The sequence below is a fragment of the Arachis hypogaea genome, chromosome 4, assembly GCF_003086295.3.
Source record: "Arachis hypogaea cultivar Tifrunner chromosome 4, arahy.Tifrunner.gnm2.J5K5, whole genome shotgun sequence".
Lineage (NCBI taxonomy): Eukaryota > Viridiplantae > Streptophyta > Magnoliopsida > Fabales > Fabaceae > Arachis > Arachis hypogaea.
In genome coordinates this window covers 81,405,258-81,416,853 of record NC_092039.1, presented here as the reverse complement: position 1 = coordinate 81,416,853, position 11,596 = coordinate 81,405,258, and positions in this window count along the sequence as shown.

The window sequence follows — 11,596 nt, the reverse complement described above, 5'->3', positions numbered from 1 at the left end:
CATCCTGGGCTTTCCAGCAATATATGATAGTTTATACTTTGCCCAAGATTTGATGGCCCAAACCGGCGTGGCAAATCAGCCTCAGAAATTCCAGCGTTAAACGCTGGAACTGGCATGAAACTTGGAGTTAAACGCCCAAACTGGCATGAAAGCTGGCGTTTAACTCCAGAAAAGGTCTCTACACAAAATTGTTTCATTGCTCAACCCAAGCACACACCAAGTGGGCCCGGAAGTGGATTTTTACGTCATTTACTCATCTCTGTACACCCTAGGCTACTAGTTTACTATTAATAGGATCTTTTAACATTGTATCGGTACCTCATGACACTTTACACGTTTTCTTTGTGTACTTTCCACGGCATGAGTCTCTAAACCCCATGGTTGGGGGTGAGGAGCTCTGCTGTGTCTTGATGGATTAATGCAATTACTACTGTTTCTCATTCAATCATGCTTGCTTCCATTCTAAGATAATACTTGTTCTTAATCCGGATGAATGTGATGATCCGTGACAATCATCATCATTCTCAACTATGAACGTGTGCCTGACAACCACCTCCGTTCTACCTTAGATTAAGTAGTTATCTCCTGGGTTCTTTAATCGGAATCTTCGTGGTATAAGCTAGAATTGATGGCGGCATTCAAGAGAATCCGGAAGGTCTAAACCTTGTCCGTGGTATTCTGAGTAGGATTCAATGATTGAATGACTGTGACGAGCTTCAAACTCCTGAAGGCGGGGCGTTGGTGACAGACGCAAAAGAATCACTGGATTCTATTCCGGCCTGATTGAGAACCGACAGATGAATTCCGCGTGCTGTGACAGAGCATATGCAATCGTTTTCACTGAGAGGATGGGAGGTAGCCATTGACAACGGTGAAACCCTACATACAGCTTGCCATGGAAGGAGACTTGCGTGTTTGAAGAAGAAGACAGTAGGAAAGCAGAGATTCAGAAGATGGAGCATCTCCAAACCTCAACCTATTCCCCATTACTGCAGAACAAGTAATCATTTCATGTTCTTTTGCTTTTCACAAACAATCCTGATAATTTCTGATATCCTGACTAAGATTTACAAGATAACCATAGCTTGCTTCAAGCCGACAATCTCCGTGGGATCGACCCTTGCTCATGCAAGGTATTACTTGGACGACCCAGTGCACTTGCTGGTTAGTTGTGCGGAGTTGCAAAAGTGTGATTGCAATTTCGTGCACCAAGTTTTTGGCGCCGTTGCCGGGGATTGTTGAGTTTGGACAACTGACGGCTTATCTTGTTGCTTAGATTAGGATTTTTTTTATTTTTGTGGTTTAGAGTCTTTTAGTTGAGTCTAGTTTCATATTCTAAGTTTGGTGTCAATTGCATGCTTTTGTTTTTCTTTTAATTTTCGATTTTTGCATGTTCTTAGTCCCTTTTTGATTTATAAAAATTCTAAGCTTGGTGTCATCTTTGTGTTTTTCCCTTAAAAAAAATTTTTTCGAAAACTGTGTGTTTGATTTTCTAAAAATTTTAAGTTTGGTGTCTTTTTGTGTTTTTCTCTTCCCTCTTTTCAAAATCAAATCTTTTTCATAAAATTTTTCAATCATATCTTTCTAATTGCTATTTTCAAAATCTTTTTAATTAACTCATTGATTCAGTTTTCAATTTGCTTTGATCTTGTTTTCTTTTTCATTTTCGAATTTTTATTTTAATTTTATTGTTTTATTCTATTTTTTTTCGTTAATTCAAAAAAAAAACAAACAAAATTTATCTCTTTGCAATCATTATCATTTCCCTTTTGTCCATTATGGACTTAAGTGGGATTAATCAGTCCAAAAGGACTCTGGGGTCATATGCTAACCCCATTACAGCTGCATATGGGAGTAGCATCTGTACACCTCCCATCAAAGCAAGCAGCTTTGAACTAAATCCTCAACTCATTATCATAGTGCAGCAAAATTGCCAGTATTCCGGTCTTCCACAGGAAGAACCTACTGAGTTTCTGGCACAGTTTTTACAAATTGCTGACACAGTACATGATAAAGAGGTAGATCAGGATGTCTACAGACTATTACTGTTTCCATTTGCTGTAAAAGATCAAGCAAAAAGGTGGTTGAATAACCAACCTACAGCAAGCATAAAGACATGGAAACAGTTGTCAGACAAATTCCTGAATCATTTTTACCCTCCAAAAAGGATGACACAGTTAAGACTGGACATCCAAGGCTTTAAACAAGAGGATAATGAATCCCTTTATAATGCCTGGGAGAGGTATAGAGGTATGCTAAGGAAATGTCCCTCTGAAATGTTTTCAGAGTGGGTACAGTTAGACATTTTCTACTATGGGCTTACAGAAAAAGCTCAGATGTCTTTAGACCACTCAGCTGGTGGATCTATACACATGAGGAAGACAATTGAAGAAGCTCAGGAGCTTATAGACACTGTTGCTAGAAACCAATATTTGTACTCTAGCAATGAGTTCTCTCCAAAAGAGGAAGCCATGGCAGTAGTCACTGACCCTAGTCCTCAAGAACAAATAATTGAGCTTAATCAACAATTGCTCCTGATGACAGAACAGTTAGCAGACTTTAAAGAGATGCTCCATGAAATTAAAGTTGCTAACAAGAGCATAGAACTGCAGTTAAATCAAGCAAAACAGCAAATATCTAAACAGATAACAGAGGAAGGTCAAGCAGTTCAATTGAGGAGTGGGAAGACCCTAAATAACACTGCTCAAAAGAGTAAAAAGCCAAACAAGGAACAATTGACAGAGGACAACCAAACCACTGTTCAAAATCCCTCTGAGGACAGTAAGAGCCCAGAGAGGAATGTCATTGGCGTTCAGATGCCAGAAAGGGAAGGAAAGCTGGCGTTAAACGCCCATTCCTTGCCCAGTTCTGGCGTTCAAACGCCAGAAAAGGGGGAAAAGTTGGCGTTAAACGCCCAATTTCCACCCAATCCTGGCGTTCAGACGCCTGGGGAGAATCAGACACCTGAGAGTGCTGACAGTAATCCCTCTAACAAGGCTTCTTCAACCACTTCTGTAAGGAATAAACCTGCAGCATCTAAGGTTGAAGAATATAAAGCCAAGATGCCTTATCCTCAAAAACTCCGCCAAGCGGAACAGGATAAGCAATTTGCCCGCTTTGCAGACTATCTAAGGACTCTTGAAATAAAGATTCCGTTTGCAGAGGCACTTGAGCAAATACCTTCTTATGCTAAATTCATGAAAGAAATCTTAAGTCATAAGAAGGATTGGAGAGAAACTGAAAAAGTGTTTCTCACTGAAGAATGCAGTGCAGTCATATTAAAGAGCTTACCAGAAAAGCTTCAAGATCCAGGGAGCTTTATGATACCATGCACATTAGAAGGTGCTTGCACCAAGACAGCTCTATGTGATCTTGGAGCAAGCATCAATCTAATACCTGCATCCACTATCAGAAAGCTTGGGTTGACTGGAGAAGTCAAACCAACCCGGATATGCCTCCAACTTGCTGATGGCTCCATTAAATACCCATCAGGCATAATTGAGGACATGATTGTCAAGGTTGGGCCATTTGCCTTTCCAACTGACTTTGTGGTGCTGGAAATGGAGGAGCACAAGAGTGCAACCCTCATTCTAGGAAGACCCTTCCTAGCAACTGGACGAATTCTCATTGATGTACAAAAAGGGGAAGTAACCTTGAGGGTCAATGAGGATGAGTTCAAGTTGAATGCTGTAAAAGCTATGCAGCATCCAGATACACCAAATGACTGCATGGGCGCTGACATTATTGACTCCTTGGTAGAAGAGATCAATATGGCTGAAAGCCTAGAATCAGAGCTTGAGGACATCTTCAAAGATGCTCAACCTGATCAAGAAGAATTAGAGGAGGCAAAGGAATTTTCGAAAATTCCTCAGGAGGAGGATAAGCCTCCCAAGCCTGAACTCAAACCACTACCACCATCCCTGAAATATGCATTTCTGGGAAAGGGTGACACTTTTCCAGTGATTATAAGCTCTGCTTTAAATTCACAGGAAGAGGAAGCACTGATTCAAGTGCTAAGGACACACAAGACAGCTCTTGGGTGGTCCATAAGTGATCTTAAGGGCATTAGCCCAGCTAGATGCATGCAAAAGATCCTATTGGAGGATAATGCCAAACCAGTGGTCCAACCACAGAGGAGGCTAAATCCTGCCATGAAGGAGGTGGTGCAGAAAGAGGTCACTAAATTACTAGAGGCTGGGATTATTTATCCTATTTCTGATAGCCCCTGGGTGAGCCCTGTCCAAGTTGTTCCCAAAAAGGGAGGCATGACAGTGGTTCATAATGAAAAAAATGAACTGGTTCCTACAAGGATAGTCACAGGGTGGCGCATGTGTATTGACTACAGAAGGCTCAATACAGCCACCAGAAAGGATCATTTTCCTTTACCATTCATAGACCAAATGCTAGAAAGACTAGCTGGCCATGATTATTACTGCTTTTTGGATGGCTATTCTGGCTACAACCAAATTGCAGTAGATCCTCAGGACCAAGAGAAAACAGCATTCACTTGCCCTTCTGGCGTGTTTGCCTATAGGAGGATGCCTTTTGGTCTGTGCAATGCACCTGCAACCTTTCAGAGGTGCATGCTCTCTATCTTCTCAGATATGGTAGAGAAATTTCTGGAAGTCTTCATGGATGACTTCTCAGTATATGGAGACTCATTCAGCTCCTGTCTTAATCACCTAGCCTTGTCCTGAAAAGGTGCCAAGAGACTAACCTGGTTTTAAACTGGGAGAAATGTCACTTTATGGTGACTGAAGGGATTGTCCTTGGGCACAAAATTTCAAGCAGGGGGATAGAGGTGGATAAGGCAAAGGTAGAGGTAATTGAAAAATTACCACCACCTGCCAATGTTAAGGCAATCAGAAGTTTTCTGGGGCATGCAGGATTCTACAGAAGGTTTATAAAGGATTTTTCGAAAATTGCAAAACCTCTGAGTAACCTGTTAGCTGCAGACACACCATTTGTATTTGACACACAGTGTCTGCAAGCATTTGAGACCCTGAAAGCTAAGCTGGTCACAGCACCAGTCATCTCTGCACCAGATTGGACATTGCCATTTGAATTAATGTGTGATGCCAGTGACCATGCCATTGGTGCAGTGTTAGGACAAAGGCATAACAAGCTTCTGCACGTCATTTACTATGCCAGCCGTGTTCTAAATGACGCACAGAAGAACTACACAACCACAGAAAAAGAGTTACTTGCAGTGGTCTATGCCATTGACAAGTTTAGATCCTATCTAGTAGGATCCAAAGTGGTTGTGTACACTGACCATGCTGCTCTTAAATACTTACTCACAAAGCAGGATTCAAAACCCAGGCTTATAAGATGGGTGCTGCTTCTGCAAGAGTTTGATATAGAAATAAGAGACAGAAAAGGGACGGAGAACCAAGTAGCTGATCATCTGTCCCGAATAGAACCAGTAGCTGGGGCGTCCCTCCCTTCTACTGAGATCTCTGAGACTTTCCCAGATGAGCAACTCTTTGCCATTCAGGAAGCTCCATGGTTTGCAGATATTGCAAATTATAAAGCTGTGAGGTTCATTCCCAAGGAGTACAGCTACGTGCAAAGAAAGAAATTAATTTCAGATGCCAAGTACTACCTCTGGGATGAACCATATCTCTTTAAGAGATGTGCTGACGGAGTGATCCGCAGATGTGTACCCAGAGAAGAAGCACAAAGGATCCTATGGCATTGCCATGGATCACAGTATGGAGGACATTTTGGAAGTGAGCGAACAGCCACTAAAGTCCTCCAATGTGGCTTCTACTGGCCTACTCTCTATAAAGATTCCCGAGAGTTTGTGCGTAACTGTGACAGTTGCCAAAGAGCTGGCAACTTGCCTCATGGATATGCCATGCCTCAACAAGGGATATTAGAGATAGAATTGTTTGATGTATGGGGAATTGACTTCATGGGGCCATTCCCACCATCATACTCAAACACTTACATTCTGGTGGCAGTGGACTATGTATCTAAGTGGGTAGAAGCGATTGCTACACCCACTAATGATACCAAGACCGTACTGAAATTCCTCCAGAAAAACATTTTCAGCAGGTTTGGCGTTCCCAGAATACTAATCAGTGATGGGGGCACTCATTTCTGCAACAAACAGCTATACTCTGCTATGGTTAGATATGGAATTAGCCACAAAGTGGCAACTCCGTATCATCCACAGACAAATGGGCAAGCTGAAGTCTCTAACAGAGAGCTAAAGAGAATCCTGGAACGGACTGTGATAGCCCGAAGAAAGGATTGGGCAAAGAGCTTGGATGATGCTCTGTGGGCATACAGAACAGCATTCAAGACTCCTATAGGAACCTCTCCATACCAACTGGTGTATGGGAAGGCCTGTCATTTGCCTGTGGAACTGGAACATAAAGCCTACTGGGCAACCAGATTCCTAAACATGGATGCACAGTTAGCTGGTGAAAAAAGACTGCTCCAGCTAAATGAGCTAGAGGAGTTCAGACTCAATGCCTTTGAAAATGCAAAAATTTATAAGGAAAAGGCAAAGAAATGGCATGACAAGAAGTTGTCAACCAGAGTTTTTGAGCCAGGACAAAAAGTTCTGCTCTTCAACTCTAGGCTCAGACTGTTTCCAGAAAAACTCAAATCCCGGTGGAGGGGTCCGTACGTGATTACAGGAGTGTCACCATATGGATATGTTGAGCTTCAGGATACTGATTCCGACAAAAGGTTCATTGTTAATGGACAGAGAATCAAGCATTATCTTGAAGGAAACTTTGAGCAGGAATGCTCAAAACTGAGACTTGAGTGATTCTCAGTGAAGGTCCAGCTAAAGACAGTAAAGAAGCGCTTGCTGGGAGGCAACCCAGTCATTAGGAAGTTGTATGAATTGTTCTTACAGAGGCAAGTACCAAAAATGAAGGAATTCACAGAGTTACAGAAGGATTCAGCTCAAAAAGCAGAGAAAAAGAGCTTACTGGCGAAAAAACGCCAATAAGGGGCATTTTGGGCGTTAAACGCCATAATGGGTACTATTCTGGGCGTTTAACGCCAGGAATGGTGCCATTTTGGGCATTAAACGCCAGAATGGGCACCATTCTGGGCGTTTAACGCCAGGTGTGCAGCATCCTGGGCGTTCAGAAAAACGCCCAGTGCTAAAGGATTTCTGGCATTTAACGCCAGCCAGGGCACCTGGCTGGGCGTTAAACGCCCAAAAGGGGTGCCAATTGGGCGTTAAACGCCAGAATGAGTGCCATTCTGGGCGTTTAACGCCAGAAAGGTGGGGGGACCACAAGTTTGTTTTCAAATCAGATTTTTTCAAACTTTCCTTTTCTTACCCATATTTTTCTACAAAAATACATTTCAATCTCTCATTATTCACTTTCAAATTTTCAAAAATTTAAAATCATTCTTCAAATCATTCCCAAATTTTGTTCAAAAACTCACCCTTCTTTCAATTTCTTTCCATATCTCCTCAAATCTCCTTTCAAATTTTTCTTTTTTTTCGAAAATCTCTCCCCCCCACTCTATAAATAAACGTTTGCCACCCCTCATTCCCCACAGCATTCGAATTTCCTCTTCCTCTCTCTCTCTCTTCTCTTCTTTCTTTTCTTTTTGCTTGCGGACAAGCAAACCTCTAAGTTTGGTGTGCTTTTCCGTGATCACTAAGCCAAGATTTATCAAGATCATGGCTCCTAAGGGAAAACAAACCAATTTAAGAGGAAAGAAAGAGACTAATCCAAAGAATCTTTGGAATCAAGAGAAGTTCTTAACCAAAGAACATGAAGACCATTATCACAAAATAATGGGTCTGAGGTCAGTGATCCCGGAAGTCAAATTTGATCTGAAAGAAGATGAATATCCGGGGATCCAAGAGCAAATTCGAAATAGAGGATGGGAAGTTCTAACCAATCCTGAAATAAAGGTTGGAAGGAACATGGTTCAGGAATTCTACTCAAATCTGTGGCTAACAGATAAGCAGAGAATGACTGGAACTGCTTACCATACCTACAGAACCATGGTCAGAGGGAAAGTTATGTACTTCCATCTGGACAAAATAAGAGAAATCTTCAAACTACCTCAACTGCAAGATGATCCTGATTCCTTTAATAGGAGGATGGTGAGAGTAGATAAAGGGTTGGATCAAGTTCTAGAGGACATATGCCTCCCTGGGACTAAGTGGATAACCAATTCAAAGGGTGTCCCAAACCAACTCAAGAGAGGAGACCTCAAACCAATTGCAAGAGGTTGGCTAGACTTTATTGGGCGTTCCATATTGCCCACTAGCAACCGTTCTGAGGTCACCATCAAGAGAGCAGTGATGATTCATTGCATTATGCTTGGAAAAGAAGTGGAGGTCCATCATGTGATTGCTTGTGAGATCTACACAATTGCAAATAAGAATTCCACTGAAGCCAAATTGGCTTATCCAAGCCTGATCTCCTTGCTCTGTAAAGAGGCTGGGGTGAAGATGGGAGTAGATGAGTTCATACCCATTGAACACCCAATCACCAAGAAGTCAATGGAAGGACAAGTGCAAGACAACTCTATCAAGAGAAGGGCGCAGGAATTCCTCCCTGAATTCCCAAGAATTGACTACTGGACCAGCCTAGAAGCATCTATCACCAAGTTACAAGAGACTATGGAGCAACTGAAGGAAGAACAGCAGAATCAGAACTGCATGCTCTGCAAATTGCTGAAGGAACAAGAGAAGCAGGGGCGTGAACTCCAAGAGTTGAAACGCCAAAAGCTCTCCTCTCAAGCTGAGGGAGCATCCACTTCTCAAAATCAAGGTTGTTGAGTCCTAACTCTGTGAAAATCTCTATCATTAGGAGCCTATGTTTTTGCGTTTTCTTTTTCTTTTGTTTTGTTTTCTATTTTTATTTTTTAGTCTCATATCTATTTTTGAGTCTTGTTCTTAATTCATAATTAATAAAATTGAAATTTTATGCCTTAAAGATATGAATGTCCTATGAATCCATCACCTCTCTTAAATGAAAAATGCTTTAATCACAAAAGAACAAGAAGTACAGGATTTCGAAATTTATCATTGAAACTAGTTGAATTAGTTTGATGTGGTGACAATACTTTTTGCTTTCTGAATGAATGCTTGAACAGTGCATATGTCTCTTGAATTTGTTATTTTGAGAATGTTAAAATTTGTTGGCTCTTGAAAGAATGAAGGAAAAAGAGAACTGTTATTGAGGATCTGAAAAATCATCAGATTGATTCTTGAAGCAAGAAAAAGCAGTGATTCAAAAAAAAAAGAGAGAAAAGAAAAAGAAAAAGAAAGAAATAAAGTTGTGACCCAAGGAAAAAAGAGTGTGCTTAAGAACCCTGGACACCTCTAATTGGGGACTCTAGCAAAGCTGGGTCACAATCTGAAAAGGTTCACCCAATTATGTGTCTGTGGCATATATGTATCCGGTGGTAATACTGGAAGACAGAGTGCTTTGGGCCACAGCCAAGACTCATACACTAGCTATGTTCAAGAATCATCATATTCAACTAAGAGAATCAAGAACACTATCTGATTTCTGAGTTCTTATAGATGCCAATCATTCTGAACTTCAAGGGATAGAGTGAGATGCCAAAACTGTTCGGAGGCAAAAAGCTACTAGTCCCGCTCATCTAATTGGAGCTATGTTTCCTTGATATTTTGGAGTCTATAGTATATTCTCTTCTTTTTATCCTATTTTGATTTTTAGTTGCTTGGGGGCAAGCAACAATTTAAGTTTGGTGTTGTGATGAGCAGATAATTTGTATGCTTTTTGGCATTGTTTTTAGTATGTTTTTAGTATGATCTAGTTAGTTTTTAGTATATTTTTATTAGTTTTTAGCTAAAATTCACTTTTCTGGACTTTACTATGAGTTTGTGTGTTTTTCTGTGATTTCAGATATTTTCTGGCTGAAATTGAGGGTCCTGAGCAAAAATCTGATTCCGAGACCAAAAAGGACTGCAGATGCTGTTGGATTCTGACCTCCCTGCACTCGAAGCGGATTTTCTGGAGCTACAGAAGCCCAATTGGCGCGCTCTCAATGGCGTTGGAAAGTAGACATCCTGGGCTTTCCAGCAATATATGATAGTTCATACTTTGCCCAAGATTTGATGGCCCAAACCGGCGTGGCAAATCAGCCTCAGAAATTCCAGCGTTAAACGCTGGAACTGGCATGAAACTTGGAGTTAAACGCCCAAACTGGCATGAAAGCTGGCGTTTAACTCCAGAAAAGGTCTCTACACGAAATTGTTTCATTGCTCAACCCAAGCACACACCAAGTGGGCCCGGAAGTGGATTTTTACGTCATTTACTCATCTCTGTACACCCTAGGCTACTAGTTTACTATTAATAGGATCTTTTGACATTGTATCGGTACCTCATGACACTTTACACATTTTCTTTGTGTACTTTCCACGGCATGAGTCTCTAAACCCCATGGTTGGGGGTGAGGAGCTCTGCTGTGTCTTGATGGATTAATGCAATTACTACTGTTTCTCATTCAATCATGCTTGCTTCCATTCTAAGATAATACTTGTTCTTAATCCGGATGAATGTGATGATCCGTGACAATCATCATCATTCTCAACTATGAACGTGTGCCTGACAACCACCTCCGTTCTACCTTAGATTAAGTAGTTATCTCTTGGGTTCTTTAACCGGAATCTTCGTGGTATAAGCTAGAATTGATGGCGGCATTCAAGAGAATCCGGAAGGTCTAAACCTTGTCTGTGGTATTCTGAGTAGGATTCAATGATTGAATGACTGTGACGAGCTTCAAACTCCTGAAGGCGGGGCGTTAGTGACTGACGCAAAAGAATCACTGGATTCTATTCCGGCCTGATTGAGAACCGACAGATGAATTCCGCGTGCTGTGACAGAGCATATGCAATCGTTTTCACTGAGAGGATGGGAGGTAGCCATTGACAACGGTGAAACCCTACATACATCTTGCCATGGAAGGAGACTTGCGTGTTTGAAGAAGAAGACAGTAGGAAAGCAGAGATTCAGAAGATGGAGCATCTCCAAACCTCAACCTATTCCCCGTTACTGCAGAACAAGTAATCATTTCATGTTCTTTTGCTTTTCACAAACAATCCTGATAATTTCTGACATCCTGACTAAGATTTACAAGATAACCATAGCTTGCTTCAAGCCGACAATCTCCGTGGGATCGACCCTTGCTCACGCAAGGTATTACTTGGACGACCCAGTGCACTTGCTGGTTAGTTGTGCGGAGTTGCAAAAGTGTGATTGCAATTTCGTGCACCAGGTACCAAGGACATCATGGGTGTCAACGCGGAGCCCGTCATTGACTCTACAGGAAAACAAAAATCAAAATTTTAACTCACAAAGATACCATTTTACCAATGTGATCAAGATAACGGCAGAGAAACTATCACCGGCCATGTACGTGGCTTACCCGACACCAGCGGAAGGATCCTGAGAATCTATAAAAAACGGGTCGAAGGTTTCCATTTCTCAACTCAGAGTGTTTGCGGGGATGATAGTGTTAGGACCGTCTCCAATTTAAAATAAACACAGCTTTGTGTCCATTAAACCTCTAGGGATTTGAGCATAAATGGGATATGATGTGACTGTCACCTATCGATGTCATCAAAAGGGTA